Source organism: Schistocerca gregaria, chromosome 2 (assembly GCF_023897955.1).
Source record: "Schistocerca gregaria isolate iqSchGreg1 chromosome 2, iqSchGreg1.2, whole genome shotgun sequence".
NCBI lineage: Eukaryota > Metazoa > Arthropoda > Insecta > Orthoptera > Acrididae > Schistocerca > Schistocerca gregaria.
Genome location: NC_064921.1, coordinates 448259266 through 448273570, shown reverse-complemented (window position 1 = coordinate 448273570; position 14305 = coordinate 448259266). Strand labels below are relative to the sequence as shown.

The window sequence follows — 14305 nt, the reverse complement described above, 5'->3', positions numbered from 1 at the left end:
TGTATATATATACTACAAACAAAGATTCCAAGACTTACCAAGTGGGAAAGCGCTGGCAGACAGGCACAATGAACAAAACACACAAACACACACACAGAATTACTAGCTTTCGCAACCGATGGTTGCTTCTTCAGGAAGGAGAGGGAAAGACGAAAGGATGTGGGTTTTAAGGGAGAGGGTAAGGAGTCATTCCAATCCCGGGAGCGGAAAGACTTCCCTTAGGGGGAAAAAAAAAGGACAGGTGTACACTCGCACACACACACACACACATACATATCCATCCGCACATACACAGACACAAGCCAAGCTTGGCTTGTGTCTGTGTATGTGCGGATGGATATGTATGTGTATGTGTATGTGTATGTGTATGTGTATATGTATGTGTGTGTGTGTGCGAGTGTACACCTCTCCTTTTTTTTTCCCCCTAAGGGAAGTCTTTCCGCTCCCGGGATTGGAATGATTCCTTACCCTCTCCCTTAAAACCCACATCCTTTCGCCTTTCCCTCTCCTTCCTGAAGAAGCAACCATCGGTTGCGAAAGCTAGTAATTCTGTGTGTGTGTTTGTGTTGTTCATTGTGCCTGTCTGCCGGCGCTTTCCCGCTTGGTAAGTCTTGGAATCTTTGTTTCTAATATATTATTCCCATGTGGAAGTTTCTTTCTATTTTATATATATACTACGTATTTTTTGACGAAATCCATGCAATGTACATTGTCTCTGGATGAATAAACTACTACTACTACTAGTAGTACCTGTTATGAAAGCAGGATGTCCAACAATAACTAATTTTTTATACTGAAGGCATGCTTATTGAGTACATACATAAAGTACATACTGATCATAATTTCTCACCTTGACAGAGAGTGCTCCTATTTTACGCAGAATGCTCTACTAAATTACAATATTCCACAAATAAATAAATCTGGAAATGTTCCATAATTCATCAACATTTAGTGATAAAGAGCTGCAGGAAACAGCAGTTCATCCAATGACCTGAACACTGCCAGCTAGTGATTATAACCACTACATTATGGCAGATTCCACGCAGCAAGAGGAAATTCTCCTCCTCCCAGAAGAATAGTGACCCAATGTTTTTGAGTGGACTAGAGCTTCTGCATTCTGGATCTACTCTATGGCCTTTCATATAGATTCACTTGTGGATTCTCATTTACTAGTCAGAGTTTCGTATCCTTGTGATGCCTGTAATTTTACATCAAAGTCTCGTGGACATTGGGCAAATCTAGCTGTTCCTTAGATTGGAAGCCCATATCTTTGATTGGCACCTCAGGATTATATAGCACTTTTTACCTCTTCAGTGTAGGATCATCATTCTTGGCATTGTAGGTCACATCTGATATGCAACGTAGATTATGTACTGGCTAAAATATTTTTTTTTTTTCCTCTAGTCCAACCTTTTGCACAGGTGTAACGTACAGTGATGTGACTCAGATAGCCTCTCCTGTGCAAATGTCAACCTCACCTTCCAGTGGTGCACGCTGTTGCCACAGACAAGGCTATGATAATGAAGTACTGTTAAGATAACCAAACCACGCCCTGGCGATTGTAGGGCAGGACATTCCCTCCCCACTTGTAACATCTTGGTTGGGAGCAAGTGCCAAGGCTAAGGGGTGGCAGCCCCATCATGGCAATCAGCTGTTGGGGGCTAATAATCTTCAACTGCTTAAAATCAATATATTAAAGAAATTAAGGACAGAAGCCTGACAGACCTAACAACAACAACATTTTGCTATGATGAAGGACAAGATTATTGGCTTTTGGAAGGTTTGAACCTTATACCAAGCTGGGAAATGATCACAATTCAGAGCAGTAGCAGATCCTGAGAGAAAGCAAAATGAGATGGAATGAATCTGGAGAAATGAGGACATCGAGGGGCATATATTTCTGTATTTTGGAAAGCTAAATAGTGATGACCCACATGTGATGGAAGTGAGATTGCTCAATAAAAGAATTAAGAACAACTTGATAAACTGGAAGCCCATGACTTCAAGAATTCTCTTGATAATGTTCAAAAGGAGAGTGAGAAACGAGTCCATAGTGCAGTGTTAAGCACCAACTGAAGAAGGTAATGGAGAATTTAAAGCCAATTTCTATATAGAACTCCAGAAAACACCAGTTCAGCAGGAAAGATACTTTTATTATGATGGGTGAGTTTAGTGCAAATGTGGGTGCAGACAATCTCAGATTGCAGCAAGTGATGAAATGAGATGGAGTGGACAACATGAACAATAATGGAGAGCTTTCTCTGGATTTCTATGCCAATAATCTTCTAATTATTGGTGACACAGTCTTCCCCCATAAAGAATGTCATGAAATTTCATCGGTGTCTGCAAATCTTCACACTTAGAATGAAACTGATCTAGTTTTTAGCAGTATGTGAAGAAAATTTCTCTTAGACATGAGGAAACGAATGGGAGCAGTTACTATGAGAAAAAGGTTCCACATTCAAATGAAGAGATTTGATGTTGAGAAGTTGAAAAATGAAAGTAGCAGCCAAGAGCTCAAACTAGAACTGAGAAACCAGTTTGAAGGCCTTTGGATGGGTGAAGAAGAGGGCATTGAAGAACACTGGGAGATAATGAAAACAGCATTTGTAAGCACAGCAGGTGAAATAAATAAATAAATAACAATTCATTAGCTTCAGAGACCAAAGAAGTAATGGATGAATGTCAGAAACAACTTGGAACTGTATCAGACAAGGAAGAGAAGTAAACTAAAACTGGACAGCAGCAAGACACAGCTAAAGAAGATTAAACTATAGGAGGGATAAAAAGCTAAAGACATGGAGGTGAAAAAAGAGTTCATGGCTGATACCAGGAAGTGTGTCTCAGAACTGGTTAAGAAGGCAGAAATGATAGCAGGTGCTGCCAAAATGAAGGAGTCTGTGACCTCACAAGGGCACTCAGCAAAAAGTTGTCCAGAACTGACCTGTAAGCAGCAAACAAGGACATCTCCTTGCCAACGTTGATATACAACTGTCAAGATAGTGTGACCACTTTACGAATGTGCTCAGTCAAAATGATGAGGGGAGTCTGAACAAGAAACACAACCTGAAGGTGGTGATCCTCAAATGGTAGAAAATTCAATTAGTTTGGAACCACTTGCATAGGAAGAGACCAAGACAACAATCAAGTAGCTAGAATATGGAAAGACCCCAGGGGCAGATAACATTGCACAAGAACCTCTGACCACTAAGCCAGGCACAGCCTCTTTTTCTTCTCCACCCTCTTTCAATAAAAATCTGGAACTTTGAGATTATATGACAGGAGTGGAGAGAAGGACTCCTTTTCAAATTGCCCAAAAAAGACACATCATAAACTGCCATAATTAGACAAGAATTTCCTTGCTTATGACACCAAGAAAATCATTGGTGTGGATAATCCATAATAGAAACAAGGTGTAAAATGACTGCAATAAGAAAAGGGCAAACCAGTTTTAGTAGTAACCATTCTTACACAGTTTACAAAAATATTGAATAGTCAACAAATTCATCACTAGTCTCCACAATCTTTTTGCTGGCTTTGAAAAGGCCTTCAACTCCTTAAAAGAAGTCATATGTGGAAATCTTTGAAAAAGTATGTGATACCAGACAAGACTGTAAAGGCCACACATGCCAAGTTGTCCATAAGAATAAAGTTTGGAGTTTGACAAGTATGTGTTTTATCTCCAACTATCTTTCTACTGATGCCAGATGAAGTGACAAGGAAAGTGGTGGATAAGAAGAGAGGGACTGAGTGATTGTAAGGTCTTGAGTTTGCCGATGACATCTGCCTCTCTTACAGAACCGTGTTGACATGGAAGGAAAGCTGCAAGGCCTTGAACATGAGGCCAAGATTGTTGGGAAGAAAGTGAATGCCACCAATACAAAGATTATGAAATGAATAAAAGAGGTACAAGAAAGCTGAAACTGAACAATGAGGATGTTGAAAAGGTAAATGAGTTCATACTCTTTGGGAGGGTAGCTATTGAAGAAGGAGGAGAAGATACTGCTGATATCAGAGCAAGAATCAAAAAGGCAAATGGAGCCATCATCCAGCTGTATCCATTACGAAGGGCAATAGAGATTTCCTAATAACTAAACTATGAATATTTAGAACAAACATGAAAGCAGTGCTGCTGTATGGATGTGAAACATGGAGGATTACCTTTACAATCCCCAAGATTTTGCAAGTCTTCCTCAATAGATGACTGAGGAAAATTCTTAAAAACCCAACTGTGCTTTCCACCAAATACCATTGGACATGAATGAGAGAAGAACCTGTCGCAATCCAAACCAAGAGAAGGATGTGGAGCTGGACTGGACACATCCCCCAACTACATGCTGTAGAGAGACAAGCTCTCTGGTGCAACCCACAGGGTAAAAGGAATCAAGTAAGACCAAAGATATCATGGAAGAGGATAGTCCAGTAAGAGATAAAAAAAGGAGGGTAAAACATCAGCAGAGTTGAAGGTCCTTGCCTGAAATTGAGTCAAAGCCTTGTGCTCTGCATAAAAGCAGCAGGAAATTGCTTGAGTTGTAGCTTACAGCTTAATGTTTGGTGTTATAGCAATTACCCTGGTTATCCAAGGCCCATCTATAGGCCAGCACTCTTGCTTTTCCAGTTCTGGTAATTACTATTTGATGCCATTATTTTCAGCAGTGTTAGAATGGAGCAGAACAATGTATCCATTATTGTTTCAGTGTCTCATCCATATAAAAGGTAAAAATTGCATTAATTGTGTAGTGTTTTGCTTTGAAGTATTGTATGTGAAGGTCACAACAGGCAGTACCATTTCTCAGTCTCTCTGCTGGAGGTCAATATACGTCTAGGGCAGGGATGGCCAAGATTTGCACTCCATGAAACAGTGCAACTATTTCTAAGAGATGAATATTATAGCATATTTTCATAACCAGAATATTATCACATGTGGTTTTTTCTGCCAAATCAGTGACTCGTATTACTTCATTAACTAAGTACAGTAGCTCATGCTAATACAAAGAGTAATACTACAAAAAGCTTTGCAGACACCTATTTAACATTAAGTTGTGACTTAGCATCTCCTCTATACGGTGAGTAGAGTGAGTGTAAAAGCTGGGTGAGGGGGGGGGGGGGGGGGGGGGGAGGATTAAAGTGGCAGTTCCCTGCAGCAGAGCATATGTCTGGAGGTTGCTACAGAGCCATGGCAAGAAGCTAGCATTTATGTGTCCTTGGAAAACCATGAGCAGTTGGCACAGGTGCTTATGCCCGTGTTTGTGCACTTGGAGAAATTTATATGCCAGAGAAAAACTGATAAAAACAAAACTAAGATTGACACAGAGTTACGAGTTGGCACTCATGGACAGAAGAATATATAAAGCTAAAGTACCTAGACACACCACAAAAATGTACAATAGTTTAAAAGTTATTGTTGTCTTAAAAATTGTAAATTTATGGAAGTTCAAAAGCTAATATTTCAGCAATGCTTTGGCCGATCGATATGAACAAAGTGTTTACGGATGTGGCTAGTAGAGCTGCATTGAGCAATCACAGCCAATTTAGCATAATCTGTACCATTTTTGAATGAGAGGTTGGAATATGAGATATGATTGAGAGAAACTCTGTTTTTGGTAATAAATAAATTTAAGGAGACAAAACTAGAGGCAGCATTCTAAAGTTGAAAGAGGTACATGAATAATTAAGTATGTATATTTATTTGTTTATTTATGTTAAGTATCAAAAATCTGGGAAAAGCAGTATCAGGCCACAGGAACATTACTTGCGAAAAGATGGTGGCACTTACAGAAAATTGGACCTTACACTGTTATTTCCCAGAAAATTTCCACATTTTTCAATATATCATATGTATTTTTGTCAAACATTGTTTTGAGTTAGGCAGTCGTTTCGAGGGTGGATAGGGCAGCCATTTTTGAGCACAGTTGGTGGGTAGTAGTGAGTTGGTAGCCATGTTCAGTACAAGTATGTATGTAGCAATGTTCGGAAGTGATCAAGTGGAGTGCAATATAATGGTTTAGCACAGCAGACAAGAGTGTATTTTGTGAATTGTGAACAGGCTGTTGAGTGCCATGATCACGACATAAGAATTTTATAGTGAAGTGTTGTAGCATCAGTTATTAATGGCCATCCTTATTTAAGAGCCCCTCAGACTACATTTTAAGTGTTTAGTGAATATATTGAAGAAAAATAAACTACTTGTTCAAATTATAAATCAATGTGAGTGACTCAATATTTTAAATACCTGCCTGCATGGTTTTGTTATATTTTATTTCAGCTTAAAAACTGAATTGACGACAGGTGTGAGCTGGCACCCTATGACGAAAAATGTAGCCAAACTTTAAGACCAGCCCTGTCTCTGGCCACTCAATTAATCTGAGTGTAACAAATATATGCAGGTTGAAAAGTATTTAAACTGACAAACTCTGCTAGGTTGTAGGGACGTCAAAACAAATATTTTTCCCTAGTGTCATTTTTTCCTATGAGGAGTATTTAAATCGGTAGAGGAAGATTTCTCTGGCAGCAAATTAACTAAACCAACAAACACTTTTCCATTTTTTATGACCAAGAGACGACACATTAACACAACACCATTTCAATGAAAGTAGATTTTCAAAAATACCTCCATTGACACATAAACAAAGGTTATACTGTCAGATCATGTTCTGTCTGACATGGGCAAGAGTATTCAGAATTGTACCTGCTGCTGCTACTATCCGAGCAACCAAATCCTCTTCTGATACAACAGGAGTTGCCTAAACAAGGCTGTGCATCTCTCCCCACACAAAAAAGTCCAGAGAGGACATATATGGGGATCAAACAGGCCATGGTAAAGGACCACCTCTGTCAAACCACATTTCTGGGAACCGTCGGTCCAGGAATCGACCCATACGACAACTGAAATGTGCCGGCGCCCCATCATATTGGAACCACATGCATTGTCCTGTAGGAAGCGGGATGTCTTCCATCAATTATGGCAATGCTCAGGTGAGAAAATTGTAGTAGCGCCTGCCATTTAAAGGCCTAGGTAACAGATATGGCCCAATTAAACAGTCTCCAACAACACCGACCCACTCATTAACGAATAACTGCACCTGATGAGTGCTAATAACTGTGGCATGTTGGTTATCCTGACTCCAAACATGGATATTGTGCATGTTGAAGACTCCATCATGCCCAAACATTGCTTTACTGGTAAACAACACAGAGGATGGAAGTGTAGGATGCATTTCACACTGTTCTGGGTACCACTGCGAAAACTGTGCTCTGGATGGATAATCAACTGGTTCCAGGTTGTGGTCACGCTATAAATGAAATGGACATAACAATTGCTCTCAAAGGACTGTTTTTTCATTCATATGTTACATTCAAATTCCACATGTGCTGACTGAAGGATCCTGCTGCATATGCTGCAAGACAGCTTCCTCAAATTGTGTTGTTGGTTTAATTAATTTGCCGCCAGAGAAATCTTCCTCTACCAGTTTAAATGTTTCCTCATTTATTAATTTATGCAACTTGTCAATCAGGAAACCTCACCAAGAGGTCAGTTCTAATCCAGTGACATGGAGCCACTGCAGGAGGAATTGTTGGAAGCACTGGGAGTAAATGTAGCACATGGTTCTGTCACTGGCACTCCCAATAGTGGTTTATGTAGTGGCTGACAGACAGGTCAACATCTGATTCTGCTTCCATAAATGATCTACCCCTATCTCTGATGTCTTAATCATGATACAAAAATATTTAAGTTTGATTGGCTGTCAGTAAGCTGAGCAAATGAGAAACCATTTCCATTCTATTAGGTCATAATTACTTACACACTATCTTCCATCTATTAATCTAAATTATCCATATGATAGCTTTCTCTGTTTCTAAGGCATCTATGGCCTTGAGTAAAGTTGAACCTTTCCTTTGATTAACTGCAAAGAATGGAGTATCATCAATGCTGTTATGTTCCTGCAATGGATTCCATGAAAATCAGTCAGCATCCTTGTATTTGCACCAATTTTGTATATAACTGTGATGATGTACTCTTGAAGCTGCAGTGTCCATCTTTCCAGTCATCTTGATCAGTTCTTCAGTCATATCAGACAGCACTTCAGGTATGTCAGACAGCATAAAGAATGCTGATTGGTTACAAAACTGAATGGTCGACCATATACATAGGATAAGGTCTTACTGATTCCCCAAACAGTTGCAGGACATTCTCTTTCAACCACAGAGTATTTCTTCTTGAACTTGGAGAGTGGTCTGTAGGCATAAGCAGTCACTCTTCAGCACTTTCTGGATTTTTATTAGAACCATACCTGTCCCATAACCGCTTGCAGCACAGTGCAGTTCCATCTGGCATTATCATAAAAAAGGTGCCAGGACTGGTGAAGATGTCAGCACTTCTTCAAGAAACAAGCAATATCTTTCTTGCTTCTCATACCAAGAGAGTTTGGTGTCTCTGTGTAGCAGTTCTTGCAGTGGCTAGCAATTGCAACTGAAAATGTTTACAAAGCATTTATAGTAAGAGCACATTCTGAGGAAGACCCTCACAACAGAAACTTGGCAAAGGGCTGGAAAATCTATAATGGCTCTTACTTCTTCTAGACCATCATTGACTCTGTTTCTATTAAATAGTTGCTCCAAGGAGTGAAGTTTTGTTAGCTTCCATCATATTCAGGTTCACTTGGTGAAATCCATCATATTCAGGTTCACTTGGTGACAGAGTATCAAAAGCACGTGCATATATGACTCTGTCATCACTACCAGTCATGGGATTTATTCTTCAGTTACTCTTTGGCTATACAGTCCCATTTCTGGCTATCATCAGATGTTTCCTTACTGTAGTAATTTTTGAGCTTTTCCTCATAGTTTTTAAAAGAGTGCTGGAGTGTACCAAGCAATTAAAAGTAGGTACTGGCAATGTACATCATGTGAATCCACCTGCTGCATTTAGCAAATAGTTGAGTGCCTTCAGCCATTTTATTGGATCCTTGGCAACATCTCCAAAAACACTAATTCATTACTGGTTGCAACTGACTCACAATACTTCCATATCCACAGGTATCTTTATAATGCAAGAAACAGGAGGAATGTACTGCTTGTATTTGGGTTTGTGCCTGTGAAGACAACAGCTTTTAGCAATTGAGATTACAGTCCTCCATATGCAGTGTCATTGTGTTCCAACACACACGTGTGTGTGCACTGGCCTGGTGTGTGTGTGTGTGTGTGTGTTGACACGCGATGACACTGCACATGGAAGACTGTAATCTCAATTGCTAAAAGTTGTTGTCTTCACAGGCACAAACCCAAATACAAGCAGTACATTCCCCCTGTTACTGATGCTGATTGGTTACAAACTGAATGGTCAACCATATACATAGGATAAGAACTTATTGATTCCTCAAATAATTGCAGGACATTCTAACCTGCACTGCAGCACAGGAGGAACTCAAGCTTTGTACCTTAGCTGATATGCTGGATGTGACAAAACCATAAGTATCCAGATAAGTATCCAGTGTGTGCACTGACGTGTGGTGTGTGTGTGTGTGTGTGTGTGTGTGTGTGTGTGTGTGTGTGTGTGTGTGTTTATTTAGAATACAGCTGTCAAAACATTTTTTGCACCTGGTGCCAGATGTGCTGTTTTATTTCTACTTGGCATATGCTATTTCTTAGACTTGTTATCTGTTGTTTTCCAGATATATATTCCTGAGTCACTTAGTTACTTGTTTATGCACTAAATTATCACTGTTTTTGTATTTCAAGAGAAGATACTACATGTTTGTAAAACTGTTTTGTTCTATGAATAAGTGTTTATATTTTGTACAATGACCTCAACACATGCAACTTATAAGGCCAGACAGTAGATAATGTAGCCAGCCCAGAAGATGGTGACCACAATGTGATCTAACCTGCACTGCAGCACAGGAGGAACTCAATCTTTCTACCATAGCTGATATGCTGGATGTAACAAAACCATAAGTATCCAGATTGGCACATGATTACCACCTTTCTGGACACACAATCCTATGATTCAGTTTGCATAACAGAAGCTGGTTTTCATTATGCAGGAGTCAACAACAGATTCCATGAAGTTTGTGATAGTGGTGAGTGAACTAGACCATCAGTATGTTTTAGAGATTGAAAATGGAATAACCACACCACATACAACAAACTTCTATGAGGAACTAAGGACAAAATTGATCCATGGTATGTTGGCATCTCAACGATAGCACATCAGGCAAGTTTTGACTCAGGATGATATCAGTAACCAAAAGCCACTGCAGTATCTAAGGGGTTTTAGGAGCACGGTTGATAGCTGCATTGTAGCCAACAACTTGTTACATGCATCATGGAGAACTCAGCTACCTCCACAAGTAATGATAAAAATAGATCCACAGACTCAGATGCCCTTGAATGCAGTGGCTGGCTTGGGTGACAAGATAATGGATATGATGATCCCCACTCATATCAGTGCAGTGAAAGCTTCATGTAGTAGCACACACATGCATCCTCCAATTGCTGTGCACAATCACAGCATCTATTTAAAAGTGATTAAAAGTCAGGCAGGAAGTATTTAGCGGAAACTGGACCAGATTTACGTATATTTCCATGAATTCTATTACATGGCAATTGACCTCTAACCATGTTCTGCTTGTCTGCAGTGAACAACTCTTCTGTGCTGACTGTGCTGACATAAGGTGCACAGTGAATGGAATTAGACCTGCAGCTGTGTCATCTCCTTGCATGGAGTTTCATAATCACACAACCCATCATTGGAGATGATTTCCCAGCACACTACCCCCTGCTACCAGACATGGGGAATGAGCGAATCATTACAGCATCACTGGCCTGGCAGCTTTAGGTTTCTGACATAGCACAGCAGTGTACATAGCCAAAATTGTGCAAGCAGCCAGGGATGAGTATGTGGAATTATAGCAGCAATTTCCAGCATTGACATGACTGCCTGAGGTGTGTAAAGACATATGTCACAATACAGTAGATAAAATACATCATATTAGAACCACTGATATTAATTACCCTGCAGACAACATTAATATTGAAATCAGGCTTTTTTCAGATGATGCATTTATCTATAATGAAGTACTATCTGAAAGAAGCTACTTAAGTATTCAGTCAGAACTTGATAAGATTTCAAGGTGGTTCAGAGATTGACAACCTGCTTTTAATATTCAGGGATGTACAATTTTGTGGTTCATAAAACAAAAAAAACATACTATACTATGAAAATTCCCGGCAGATTAAAACTGTGTGACCGACCGAGACTCGAACTCGGGACCTTTGCCTTTCGTGGGCAAGTGCTCTACCATGTGAGCTACCGAAGCACGACCCACGGCCAGTACTCACAGCTTTACTTTTGCCAGTATCTCATCTCCTACCTTCCAAGCTGTGAGTACCAGGCGTGGGTCGTGCTTCGGCAGCTCAGATGGTAGAGCACTTGCCCGCGAAAGGCAAAGGTTCCAAGTTCGAGTCTAGGTCGGGCACACAGTTTTAATCTGCCACGAAGTTTCATATCAGTGCACACTCTTCTGCAGAGTGAAAATCTCATTCTGGATACTATACTATGATTATAATATCTATGAGTCACTGTTGGAATCAGCCAACTCATACAAATACCTCGGTGTAACACTTTGTAGGGATATGAGATTGAATGATCACACAGGTTCAGTCATGGGTAAAGCAGGTGGTACACTTAGGTTTCTTGGTAGAATACTAGGGATGTGCAATTAATCTACAAATTTTTCATGCACCTGGTTCTAGAATATTGCTCAAGTGTCTGGGACCCGTACCAGATAGGCCTTACAGGGGATGTTGAATGTATACAGAGAAGGGTAGCATAAATGGTCATATGTTTATTCAGTCCATGGGAGAGTATCACAGAGATACTGAAGGAACTTAACTGGAAGACTCTTGAAGATAGATGTAAACTATCGTGGGAAAGTGCATTAATAAAGTTTGAAGAACCAGCTTTAAATGATTACTCTAGGAATATACTACAACCCCCTACATATCACTCACATAGGGATCATGAAGATAAGATTAGAATAATTACTGCAGACACACAGAGCAATTCAAAGAATCAGTCCTCCTCGCACTCCATACACGAATGGAATAGAAAGAAATCCTAATAACTGGTACAAAGAGATGCACCCTCTGCCATGCACATCATGGTTGGTTTTTCAGGGTATAGGTGTAGATGTAGATTTCAGGAATTGGCAAGATAGTAACCTATAGTCTTTCTTGTGTCAACAGCATCTAAAGCGCCATCAATTTCACTCAACTTGCCAAGGCACAAGAGACTGACGAAGAACTGCAGAACTTCCCCACAGATACATCAAGCTGGAAATTATGATTAGTCAATATTCCTGGTGCAGACATTACATTTTACTGTGACATCTCAACTAGGAAATCTTCTCCAAGCTTGTCTACTACATTCCAAAACTGCACCTTTGGCAGTTTGCATAACTTGTGTCATACTGGCAACAGACTAACATTTTACCTACACTTGCAGTGATTTGTTTGGCCTAGAATTCAAAAGACTTTTATATGTGTCAAGTGTAAATGGAGCAAAGTGTACATGCCAGTGTGGGACATCACTGACATAATTATGCATTCTGCCCAAGTTCAAATCAATGTCATAGGACCATTTCCTCCATCAAATGGTCAGTGTTATGTTCTAATTACAACTGATCACTATGGTATGATAGAACACTGCCACAGTTTTTGAAAGGCCATACTCATGTATCATGATACAAATCTGACCATAGCTCCACCAGTGATTTCACTTGGTCTAAGGAGTACTTAAAAGCCAGACTTGGATTCCTCATCAATTTATGGCAAGGCACTGCAGCTTCCAGGACAGTTTGTAGACACACAGTCCTTCCAGATTTCTGACCACAACTATTGTGATTTAATTCATCAGTTGAGGGAACAGATTTCACTGACCCACCCTTGTCAAGCTTCACAATGTAGAAGGCCTCTCAGCTACATACATCATGATCGAGAAACATCTGTAGAGATGGTGTGAAACCCTCATTTTAACCACTGAACATAGGTTCACACAAGAGTCCCACAATGAAAAGCTCACACTCTGGACATATTAGCAAATGGCAATCGCTCTACTATCTCTATCAACTGTCAAACCTGCTCATGTTTTCCAGTAAGTACCACCAAAGGATATACCATGGCTAAAACTAGCTTTGCCTCAGACATTTTCCAGGACATACTACATGATCAGGACAATGTGTGTATTTGCCAGCACATTTTATGGACTGTGCTATGTTTCCCTCAAGCGATGATTTAGTGGCCGACATTATAATATTCCTTGTGAGGTGTCATGCTGTGTTGCATATATGTGTTTATTTACATCATGGCTGTCAAATCATATTTCATGCCAGACATGCTGTTTTATTTTGATTATGAATATACCTATTCTTGATACCTCCTCTTTTTCAGAGACAGATTACATAGTTACTTATCAGATATAGTTACTTATCTGATATATTCTTCCATCTGAGAGGAGGTTCTACATGTTCATGAAACTTCTCCACTGCTGCTGACTCTTAATAAGTTTTCATATCTTGTGCCATGCCAAAATACTTGCACATTCCCAATATGATTGTTTATATTTCATACTCCAGCTAAGCTAGACCTCAAAAAGCATAACTTATGAGATCTAACAGTAAACAAACTGGCCAGTCTAACAAGCATTTGCTTAGCCTTTTTGGAGCCAAGGTGATCTCTATGTTCCAGATACCAAACATATCCACTAAGGTATATCAGATGGACTACAAAATGAAGTACCAGTTATAAGAGAAGGGTCTCTGATAATAATCAACACTTCACACTGAAAGCATGTTTACTGAGCACAGACTAATGTACAGATGAAGCCAAACAGCCTGCCTCAACAGAGAGTGCTCCTATTTATACATACAAGCAAGGTTCTAGCAAATTACAATATTCTACACCCCACCACCTTCCAGAGATCAGACACTTTTATTGATAATTGCAGGAGTAGGGAATTCAACTGGTGACCTGCACATTGTCAGCCAGTGACTATAACCACCATGCTACAGTGAATGCACACAGGTTTTAAATTGTTGTGCACAATCTTAAGATCTTGTGCTCAAGACAACAAAGCAAAGAAGTTTGATACATCACTACATTTGATAAGAAAAAGCACATACAGCTGCACTTCTTCATTTTAAGCACTAGTTTAAAGCTGTAACGTAAAATCTTGAAACTGATAATGCACAAAACAGTATTTAATACTGGTCAAGCACTTATTGTTTTAATGAATTATTTTAGCCAT

At 39.7% G+C, this 14305-nt stretch overlaps 1 protein-coding gene across 1 annotated transcript in view; it reads right to left on the bottom strand.

The window, feature by feature from the left end:
• Positions 1–14305, bottom strand: part of LOC126325567 (phenoloxidase 1-like) — a 180408-nt gene that overhangs the window by 19884 nt on the left and 146219 nt on the right. The window lies entirely within an intron of this gene.